This window comes from Saccopteryx leptura, chromosome 8 (genome assembly GCF_036850995.1).
Source record: "Saccopteryx leptura isolate mSacLep1 chromosome 8, mSacLep1_pri_phased_curated, whole genome shotgun sequence".
Classification (NCBI taxonomy): domain Eukaryota; kingdom Metazoa; phylum Chordata; class Mammalia; order Chiroptera; family Emballonuridae; genus Saccopteryx; species Saccopteryx leptura.
In genome coordinates this window covers 70,305,177-70,316,603 of record NC_089510.1, presented here as the reverse complement: position 1 = coordinate 70,316,603, position 11,427 = coordinate 70,305,177, and the positions used below count along the sequence as shown (strand labels likewise).

Below are 11,427 nucleotides of genomic sequence, written 5' to 3'. Positions count from 1 at the left end.
CATGGCTGACGGAGGAGGGAAAACTGGTTTCCGGAGTTTGAGTGAGGGGGACATGAATGGTTTAGACTTGGGCCGAGTGGGAGGTGCTGGAGACACAGCAGGTAGAGAAGCCCAGCAGGTAACCACGGAGGACCGAAGATGGGTGGGCGCTCCTGTGGTAAGGTACCAAAAAGCTGCAAAATTAATATTGATATTTTAGGAGGGAAGGTCAGGCTTCCTCTCCAGTCCTTTCCTTAGGGGAGGGGAGGGAGAAGAATGTAGAAGCTTCCTGACTTACAAGGACAATGGATCATTTAGTTTTGACTATAGAATAAAGGTTGTCTGAGGAACTTCTTTTCTCTTACAATAAGAGACAGAATTTACATACCACCCTACATTGATTTTGGCTTCTTATCCCTTCCCAGAATCCTGAGAGTAACACACCTCTAGGCAAAGGAGGGGAGATAGACACTAAAAAATTTGTAAATGTCTTTGATTGTATTACCTTAAAAGTGTTAATGTTCTTATGAATCCCCTAAACTAATGTTGTAAGCTTGTGTCGTGATGTCATGCTCCCCCCAGCCTGTGTGTGATCAAGGGTATATAACCAGCCTCTGAAATGTATTGGGAGTGCACAATTTGGGTCTGCAATGTCCCATGTCAGTCATATGCAGCTGGCATATTTAATAAATCTCCTCTTTTTTTTTTTTTTTTTCTGAAGCTGGAAACGGGGAGAGACAGTCAGACAGACTCCCGCATGCGCCCGACCAGGATCCACCCGGCACGCCCACCAGGGGCGCCGCTCTGCCCACCAGGGGGCGATGCTCTGGGGCATCGCTCTGCCGCGACCAGAGCCTCTCTAGCACCTGGGGCAGAGGCCAAGGAGCCATCCCCAGTGCCCGGGCCATCTTTGCTCCAATGGAGCCTTGGCTGCGGGAAGGGAAGAGAGAGACAGAGAGGAAGGAGGGGGGCAGGGTGGAGAAGCAAATGGGCGCTTCTCCTATGTGCCCTGGCCGGGAATCGAACCCGGGTCCCCCGCACGCCAGGCCGACACTCTACCGCTGAGCCAACTGGCCAGGGCCACCTCTTTTTTTTTATAAATAAAATTTTATTTTAATGGAGTGACATCAATAAATCAGGGTACATATATTCAAAGAAAACATGTCCAAGTTATCTTGTCATTCAATTCTGTTGCATACCCATCACCCAAAGAGAGATTGTCCTCCGTCACCTTCTATCTAGTTTTCTTTGTGCCTCTCCCCCTCCCCCTCCCCCTCTCCCTCCTTCCCTCCCCACACCCCCCGTAACCACCACACTCTTGTCCATGTCTCTTAGTCTCATTTTTATGTCCCACCAATGTATGAAATCCTGCAGTTCTTATTTTTTTCTGATTTACTTATTTCACTCTGTATAATGTTATCAAGATCCCACCATTTTGTTGTAAGTGATCCGATGTCATCATTTCTTATCGCTGAATAGTATACCATGGTGTATATGTGCCACATATTCTTTATCTAGTCTTCTATTTTTTTTTTTACTGTGATTAAAGCCTTTAAGCAAACTCTTGGCCAATACAGCAAGAATCCATAAAAGAGTAGTGTCCTTAACACGTTCACCAAGTCCAAGTTGGCCCCAACACCATGCCAAATCCCTGAAAAATGCAACCTAACCCCAGTTGAGTCTGTTAGGAGCTGTCACAAGGAGTAGGAGTCCAGGAGAAGTCCACATCCAGGAAAAGTCTGCATGGCACTGGAATTGTTGTCACAATTCTATACTTTGCAGCTCATGTCCAAGTCCCAATGACTGCTGCTTCTAGCTGGTAATGATTCAGGTAGACTGGAAAAGCCATCTGCAGCAGGTGTGGAGATGGAGCTTCTGTTCTCCTCTGCCTGGAGAGATGAGACCATGTTGCTTTTCCCTGGAGCTCTGCGACTGTGGCTTGGTCAAGAGAACCTTGGGATACACTAAGCAGTCTCGGTGTGGCTTCTTCAGTGTTCCTTGGTTGAAGAGTCCTCTTAGTTTAGTCCAAAGTTGGTTTTTCCAGATGATAGTTCTTAAAATTAGTTTGTAATCCACTTTGGTTCTGGGAGGTAGATGTTGGTACGTCCGCTTATTCCAGCACCATCTTGTCTTCTCCCCAATAAATCTCATCTTTTTAATAAAACCCTTCAAAATTCATCTGGGCCCTGGCCGGTTGGCTCAGCAATAGAGCGTCGGCCTGGCGTGTGGGGGACCCGGGTTCGATTCCCGGCCAGGGCACATAGGAGAAGTGCCCATTTGCTTCTCCACCCCCCCTCCTTCCTCTCTGTCTCTCTCTTCCCCTCCCGCAGCCAAGGCTCCATTGGAGCAAAGATGGCCTGGGCACTGGGGATGGCTCCTTGGCCTCTGCCCCAGGCGCTAGAGTGGCTCTGGTCGCGGCAGAGCGTCGCCCCTGGTGGGCGTGCCGGGTGGATCCCGGTCGGGTGCATGCGGGAGTCTGTCTAACTGTCTCTCTCCGTTTCCAGCTTCAGAAAAATACAAAAAAAAAAAATTCATCTGGACTTGATGTCTCTACGTAAACTCGTGAAAGTGAGGTACAGGTACTTTACAACACTCTAAGCAGAAAGAAAACACGCAGAAGTTTAAGAAACTTTATTTTATGAGATATAATGAATCCACCATTGTGTTCACATTTCTTTCCTGCTACACACAGGACAGCTTATGGGCAAGAAATCCTTTATGTAGTTGCACTTGGAACTTCGTTTCTTCTAATTCTAAATTCTAGTACACATACTCTTCACATACTCACTCTTCAACCACAAGCTCTGTGTATGTTTCTAGACTCCTCCGTCCACCCCTGCCTGCCCCCTACCCTGTCACCGCACCCGACCTTTCTTCCTACCCCCTTCCTGACTCAAGGGAGGAGTCATCGGGCACCTTTGCCCTCCTCTCCTCGGTTCCTGTCCTTCGCTCCCAGCAGCCCCTGCCTCAGTCTCCCCGTCTTCTCTGCTCCCACAGCTCCCGCCAGGCTGCTGAGGAGCGAGTGACCCGCAGGGCAGGCAGCACACTGCGCACGGCAGCATCTCTCTGTGGGCAGGGCACTGCATGCTGTGACTGTCCCTCATTTGTCCTGGACCTTCTCCCTCCCCAGTCTCTTCACCAGCCATGCTGTCTTCCCCTCCTGGGACCTGTCCTCCCCACCCTTAGCTGATGCGTCTACCTCCTGCCTCATAGAGAAAGGAGAGGACATCACAGGTCAGCTTCTCACCCCCTGTGGGTCACAAATTTCCTAGGCTCGCCAACCCTCTCCATTTCCTAAGGCACATTGCAGGTCAGGACGGACACACTGCAGGTCAGGGCGGACACACTGCAGGTCAAGGCCAGACACACTGCAGGTCAGGGCCAGGACACACTGCAGGTCAGGGCCAGGACACACTGCAGGTCAGGGCCAGGACACACTGCAGGTCAGGGCGGACACACTGCAGGTCAGGGCGGACACACTGCAGGTCAGGGCCAGGACACACTGCAGGTCAGGGCGGACACACTGCAGGTCAGGGCCAGGACACACTGCAGGTCAGGGCCAGGACACACTGCAGGTCAGGGCCAGACACACTGCAGGTCAGGGCCAGACACACTGCAGGTCAGGGCCAGACATACTACAGGTCAGGGCCAGACACACTGCAGGTCAGGGCCAGGACACACTGCAGGTCAGGGCCAGGACACACTGCAGGTCAGGACCAGGACACACTGCAGGTCAGGGCCAGGACACACTGCAGGTCAGGGCCAGACACACTGCAGGTCAGGGCCAGGACACACTGCAGGTCAGGGCCAGGACACACTGCAGGTCAGGGCCAGACACACTGCAGGTCAGGGCCAGGACACACTGCAGGTCAGGGCCAGGACACACTGCAGGTCAGGGCGGACACACTGCAGGTCAGGGCCAGGACACACTGCAGGTCAGGGCCAGACACACTGCAGGTCAGGGCCAGGACACACTGCAGGTCAGGGCCAGGACACTGCAGGTCAGGGCCAGGACACTGCAGGTCAGGGCCAGGACACACTGCAGGTCAGGGCGGACACACTGCAGGTCAGGGCCAGGACACACTGCAGGTCAGGGCCAGACACACTACAGGTCAGGGCCAGGACACTGCAGGTCAGGGCCAGGACACACTGCAGGTCAGGGCCAGACACACTGCAGGTCAGGGCGGACACACTGCAGGTCAGGACGGACACACTGCAGGTCAGGGCCAGGACACACTGCAGGTCAGGGCCAGACACACTACAGGTCAGGGCCAGACACACTGCAGGTCAGGGCCAGGACACACTGCAGGTCAGGGCGGACACACTGCAGGTCAGGGCGGACACACTGCAGGTCAGGGCGGACACACTGCAGGTCAGGGCCAGACACACTGCAGGTCAGGGCCAGGACACTGCAGGTCAGGGCCAGGACACACTGCAGGTCAGGGCCAGGACACACTGCAGGTCAGGGCCAGGACTGGGGAGAGGCAAGTGAGGTGCTTATAAGGGGCACAACATTTAAGGGGATACAAGAAAATACATTAATGAAAATAGATCATATTTGAATGCAAAGCTCCTTTTAGAAATAAAAATTAATGCAAAAATTCACGATGAACAAAATATCAGAATTTCAATAGAAACAGGATCCAACCTGCATTTACTCAGTCCTGCCTCACTGGCCTCACCCTAATCCTGTGGCTGGCTCCATGTAGCCCACTAGGACTGACTGCTTCAGACTGGCAAATAGTCCTGATTCTGCATTCAACTATATATTCTGGAAACAAGGTTTCACCAAACAGCACTTGCACTTACGGCACTACATCCAATACATACTTGCACTTAAAAACAATTCTGAACGCAGCCCACTAAAGGATTCCAGGAACCAATGAGTGGAGACATGAAATTCGAAGAAACCACCAGTAGAGGGATCCAAGGTTCCTACTTTAAAGGGATCATCTGACCTGAGCATGGCCGAAACAAAAACAGGCCTCGGAGTTCCATATAAATAGGTGATGAAATCCAAACTGAAGACTAGACGACTAGAACTAGGACTACCAGGGAAAAAAAACTAAGTCATTTAGTTATTTCATTCTAACTGCAGGTTCCTTCTTATTGGGGAAATAAAGTATATAATGAAAACGGACCCTCTGAAGTCCCTATATCTTCTCTATAGAAATATACTCAAATTTTAGTTCCCTTATTCTAGTCAAATAGTTTCATAGGAATTGTGCTCTTGTTTAAAAAATCTAATGTTCAGAATACACTGGAAATAATTTATTAAAGATGAACTTGGCAGGTTTAAAAGCTATGAAGATAAACTGGTGAGAATGTTTTGGAAGCCACAATATAAATCTATTTTCCTACATTGTACCTTTAACTTTTAATCTTTCAAGTTCCATGGTAGGATAATCCTTGGCTCTTGTCCTGGGATGGCAAAGACAGAAAATTACTTGGAAATCCTTTATGCTAGTTATATCAATTTCCACATTTTTGAAATGTTTTTCCTAGCTTATTCTGGTGATCTATTATTCCCCATTAAACAAATACACCCCTGCTCAACCCAGTCCAGTGGTCAAATGGACATGTTAAAAGAAATCACAAATCATTCACAATTTACTGGGAAGCTTGTAGTTTCAACTTGGTAGATTATCTCAGTAAATCCGCTGTAACAACTGGTACTGAAAAGCATAAAAGGTAACTGCTCAGCAGTACTCCGTCATCCTATCTGCCTCTGGAGTATGCAACAGCCTGAAGTTGAATTTATAACTCATTTTTGTGTGTGTGGAAAACTAAGTATTCTCTTTGTATATTATGTGACTTATTAATTCAAATTTGAGGGAATTTCAATTAGTATGACTTCTAGAAAAGACAAAATTCTACTCAGTAACTATCTTCCTGTGTTTTGTGGCTATGACTTTAGCTATCAAATTCTAACTTACCCCATGATCGGGGGGCCATCTGGAGTTACCTCTCCACAAAGAATAGATCAGTTCTTGATTCAGTGTAAGTCTAAAGACTTTAAATTCCAATTTGGCATGGATGTGGAAAGAGGAAACTTGGGTTATATTACCATTTCTCACTGTCGGCCACTTTAGAGATACTGTGTGAGTTCAGCAGCAAGATCCCAGCAATATAAACTGCTTACCTCTTTTCACAAGTTACACCTGGGGGTGGATTTCTGTTCACTGGTATGGAAAAGTAAAGGCAGAAATGCTGAATGGACTAACAGGCAAAGACAAGTTCTGAGTCCTTGCTAAGGAAACCGGCAGTTGGGGATTATAGAGAAGTATTATATTTTAAAGTCATTATGCTAAAAATCATTAGAATTTCCTAATAACTAGTTTGATTATGCAGATTTTGAAGCAAATAAAAAAGCTGAATTATAAAGTAAATTAAGCCTCCTAAAAGTTCAACGTTTGCTCTTCTAAGCGCAGCCTTCGCCCCCCCCCCCCCGAAAAAGTTTATTTCACGCAGAGGGGATGGGGGTCTCTCCTTAACTGATGCCTTCCTCATGGCTGCAAGGACGTTGCTCAGATCCTCACTCCTTGCTCTCCACTAGGATGTGCGTCCCCACTTTTCTTGCCTTCCAGGGCCCTCTCGCCCTTAGCGACCTGGAGCAGCTCCATGGCGCGCTGCTCATACGGGGCAAAGCCACACACTTCTAGAATCGTGTTTCGCGTGAACTTGGTGAGCGTGGTGAGGCGCCTGCAGTGGCGGCTGTGCCTCGGCTTGCTTATGTTTTGGACACCGTGTGGCCTTTGTTGAGGCCCACCGCCATGGGGCATGGGAGCTCAGACCGTGGCTAAGACCAGGTGAGGAGAAGGGGTAAGCGGTGAGTCCCGCTGGGAAAGCGCGGCCTCCGGGGACTCGAGTCCCCGCCTCACCGCGGCCGGCGCTCCCTCCGGGTGCAGCCACCTCCCCGAGGCCGCACTGGAGTCCCGGGGTCCTGATGGCGGCTAATCCTGCCTATGGGGGGGGGGGGTGAGGACCAACTAGCCTTGTATTCATTCTAGAACACAGTTGTTTGGTTTGACAAGGCCGCTTGCTTATTTATTTATTTATTTATTTATTTATTTATTTATTTATTTATTTATTTATTTATTTATTTTTTACTGAAAATTTTATTTCTTTAGGGTTTTATCCCAACCAGTTTAAAAACCAAGTAACACACACCTGGGGGAAGGGGCTAGGAACTGCACCTACTTCCTACTCAACATGGACAGCAGTGGGGAAGAGAAGTGGCTTAATGAGATAGCAGCAGCGGTAATGGGGGTGATGGCATCACAGAGCAGGCTCCCTCCTCTCCCAGGCCCTGGCTGGAGCCTCTATGGCTTTCAGTGTGGGGTGGGTAACACCCAGGTCCTGCCCCTTCCCCTCCCCCTCCTCAGATAGCCTCCTTGGGGGCTCATTTCTTCCTGCAGGAGACTGAGGCACATGGAGAGGAGGAAGTGGGAAGAGGATGACGCAGGAGAGGCAGGGAAGAGGCATGAATAAAGGCAAAGTGAAGCATGGGCCAGGCCCCAGCTTGGAGGCCCCTAGACATAACAGCTCCACGCCCCCTGCGGAGGGATCGGAAAGCCACAATTATCATGCAGCAATTGGGGAAATGAGGTGGAGATGAAGCCCACGAGGTGGGCTGGGCGTGGGCCTCGGTCGAAGCTGTGCCAGTCTCTGTGCTCCGAGTCGTCCTCTAGCTCGGCACCCAGCACTGGACACCATCCAGCAGCATGGGTGTGCGTGGTGCCGTCCCTGACTCGGGCCTGCACCAGCACGCGCACTTGACACCATCCGGCAGCATGGGTGTGCGTGGTGCCGTCCCTGACTCGGGCCTGCACCAGCACTCGCACTTGACACCATCCGGCAGCATGGGTGTGCGTGGTGCCGTCCACGCCTCGGGCCTGCACCAGCACGCACACTTGACACCATCCGGCAGCATGGGTGTGCGTGGTGCCGTCCACGACTCGTGCCTGCACCAGCACTCGCACTTGACACCATCCGGCAGCATGGGTGTGTGTGGTGCCGTCCCTGACTCGGGCCTGCACCAGCACGCGCACCTGACACCATCCAGCAGCATAGGTGTGCGTGGTGCCGTCCCTGACTCGGGCCTGCACCAGCACGCACACTTGAAACCATCCAGCAGCATGGGTGTGCGTGGAGCCGTCCATGCCTCGGGCCTGCACCAGCACGCGCACTTGACATCATCCGGCAGCATGGGTGTGCGTGGTGCCGTCCCTGACTCGGGCCTGCACCAGCACGCACACTTGAAACCATCCGGCAGCATGGGTGTGCGTGGTGCCGTCCCTGACTCGGGCCTGCACCAGCACGCGCACGCAGGTGCCTGTGCCACCTCCACAGGCCGGCAGCATCTCCTCCTTGAGGACACCTTCCTTGTGCGCCCTGCACTCACACTTGACGCTGTCACCTTCAGGGACAGGCATGACGCTGAGAAGCTTGAGGTGCAGGCTGGGGACAGGTGCCTCTCGGACGTCCTTGCTCAGCCGTTGCACCGAGGGCGGAGTGAAGGTAATCTCATACCTATGCAGGATCTTCAGCTTTACCAGAAAGCTGCGGTCACGCTCCTGGGTGACCATGACAGCCGAGTCGTGCAACTTCTCATCAAAGTGGACGTGGCTCTGGGAACCTTCTGTATCATGGCCTGCTGCGAAGCGGACACTCCAGACTCTGGGCCTGTTGCCCTCGCTGGCTGCAGCCTCGGACGGCCTCCCTGCCATGAGTGAGACACGCAGCTCCGAGCGACCCCGCCACTCAAGCGTGGCAGCCTCCCATGCTCCAGGGATGCCAGCAGGAGCCGTGCGGAGCGCACCCGGGGCGAGCCGGGACGACCACGTGGGGCGGGGGCTGTCGCGGAGGCAGCGGAGCTCAACAACAAACACGAGGAGGAAGCCCCGCACAACAGCCGCCGGCCTCCTGCTTGCTCTTTTAAATACGATTCTTGTCAGTTTTGGTCTTGCCTACCTAAGAAACTAACGGCTCCGTTTGCCCACTCTAGCAACAGTCACTAACACGGGTGTGTTTACTGTGCAGCAGGCACCTGCAGATGCTTCACATCTGTATTAACTTCACGTCTCACAACAACCTATCAGGGAGAAATGACCTCCCCAATTTGCAGAAGAAACAGAAGTACCGAGACTGAGGCTCACCACTTAACCTCCATAAATTCCAGCTGAGGTCCGGTCCCGGCCCTGAGCTCCTGCCCTGCCCTTCCTGGAGCTCCCGTCTGGGGTGAGGGCAGGGGAGCAGGTGGGACAGGGCCGAGAGAAGCACCCAAGAAAGCAAAGAATTTCCTTCACTGTCTGAAGTTTGGAGTCACTTAGGCTTTACTATCTACCACCTGCATTTTGTCAGAGCTGGTTCTCATTTTCTTTGTGATACATCCTTTTCCCAACCCTCCACCTCAATTGTACTAAATAGCACTGCTTCACTAGATAAGGGGCAAAGCTGCCCTCCACTGTGTACTGCCGGGGTCCAGCCCAGGGGGGAATCCAGGGGTCCCACAGGAAGAGACGGCGTCGGCGCAAATCGAGTGAGAGAACCGAATTCTTTTTTTCTCTTTAGCATTTACTGCCAGGCATCTCAGCCAAATGCTGGTCTAGCTTTATTTTTATACACACACACTAAGTTACAATCACATGGTATTCAGAATACATTGATAAATCATTGTTTTTGTTTCACTTTGGTTACATATTTCTAGGTAACAGTTAATTCATTTCTATAAGCTATAAATCAGGTGGTAAGTCATACAAAGTATAGTTATATAATAACTTGAACAGCAATAACAATATTGGTACAAACTTCTAAAAGGTCAGTACTGATTAGTAACTCTACCTTACCTAATGTCCTATTGTCTAGTCAAATTTTATTTATTTACTAATTTCATACACTAGTTAAGTTCTAACTTTATTTTTCTCAGAGTGTTCCACCACCTGCAGGTCAGGTATGCAAGAAGAATGGAAAGTTTCTCTACTCTACTACATGAAAAGGCTAGGGAGGTAAAGTAATGAATTAAGTGAAGGCTGAAAGGTGCTTCTGTGTATAGTACTGTTTCCTACCTATTCATAAGTCACAATCTATTTTTTCTAACATGATTAATAAGAAGGAATTCTCCTACAAACTTAACCCTTTTCGAGGGATATCATAGCCAGCCTCTTATGTCTATGAGCCCAGGCAAAGGGGCTTACAGGCTTTTCTGTGGAACTCACACCCTCTGTCTCATTTCCAAAGAAATTACTACGAATCTGCAGGGAAAGCACGGTGCTATTATCCCTGTGCCATAAATGATAGCACACACCCAGAAAATGGGGGATAAAAGGCCAAATTAATTCAAAAGGTCAAAGGGGGAAGTATCGTTGTGCCTTTTCTCTGCTGTGACTTTGTCAACCAGCAGCCACTGATCTTCACTGCTGTGACTTTGTCAACCAGCAGCTGTTGGTCTTCTCTGCTGTGACTTTGTCAATCAGCAGTTGTGGATCTTTTCCTGCTGTGACCTTGTCAGCCAGCAGTTGTGGATCAGCTTCCGACAGTGTACATACAGGATTTGCCCCAGAAAGAGAACTGGTACGTCCAGGGAGGGGGATCTGAAGTGGTAAATGCTGATCTCAGGGATAATGGTGGAAAGAAAGAAGGAGAGACAGAAATGGCAGAGAGAGAGAGGGAGAGAAAACAGGGAGAGGAGAAAAGAATAAAATGTGGTAACCAGTGAGTATGTCTTAGAGGAAATTTATCTAGATAAATTTATTAACTGATGTCTCTTTCTCACCAGCCCCCCTCCAACTCCTGGAAAAGCTACCCTTCAGTTATTAGAAAGCAAAATGAAAACTTTATAAATCTATGAATGCTTTCTTTTCTTTCTCTCTATGATTGCATTCAATCCTTCTATTTCTTCTATAGATCTCATGACTTAGTATTCATATTATTTGGTCCCAGTACAAATATACAGGTTTGCAAGGAGGGTTGCCTCAGTATAAAATACTCTTTGCCCATCAAACCACAGAGAGTAATAATTTATAATGGGTAATTTGTTAAAAACCCATTGACATTAATCTATAAATAAGCTGATTCATTATTAGTAAAGAACAAATATATCTGTTCCTTTGCTCTGCCCACTCCAATTTAAGTCCTGAGCAGAAGCAGTTATGTATATTAGATACTATGTATGTGCACATGGTCACACAAGTTTATATTTCTTCTGAGTCCCCAAGTCAGACTTGCATTGAAAAAGCACATAGAACCAGAGGGAAAGGGGATGAGAGGAAGGGATCAGAGAAGGGAAAGAGATTAATAAAATTATATATTCATGACACAGTGTTATAGAGAGCAGGAATGCAAATCGAAGAGGGAAGGGGGGAAGGCGTTGGGGGGAAAGGGGCCAGGGGGATGTTGAGGGGAACACAAGGTGGGGGCAGAGATACATAGGGGGGACACTTGAATCTA

The 11,427-nt window shown here is 49.7% G+C and overlaps 2 pseudogenes; both read right to left on the bottom strand.

Annotated features, from left to right (window-relative positions):
• Nucleotides 1-4,237: 4,237 nt before the first annotated feature.
• Nucleotides 4,238-6,754, bottom strand: LOC136379547 (large ribosomal subunit protein eL36-like; annotated as a pseudogene).
• Nucleotides 6,755-7,511: 757 nt separating this feature from the next.
• On the bottom strand, nucleotides 7,512-8,800 carry LOC136379546 (adipose-secreted signaling protein pseudogene; annotated as a pseudogene).
• Nucleotides 8,801-11,427: the final 2,627 nt, after the last annotated feature.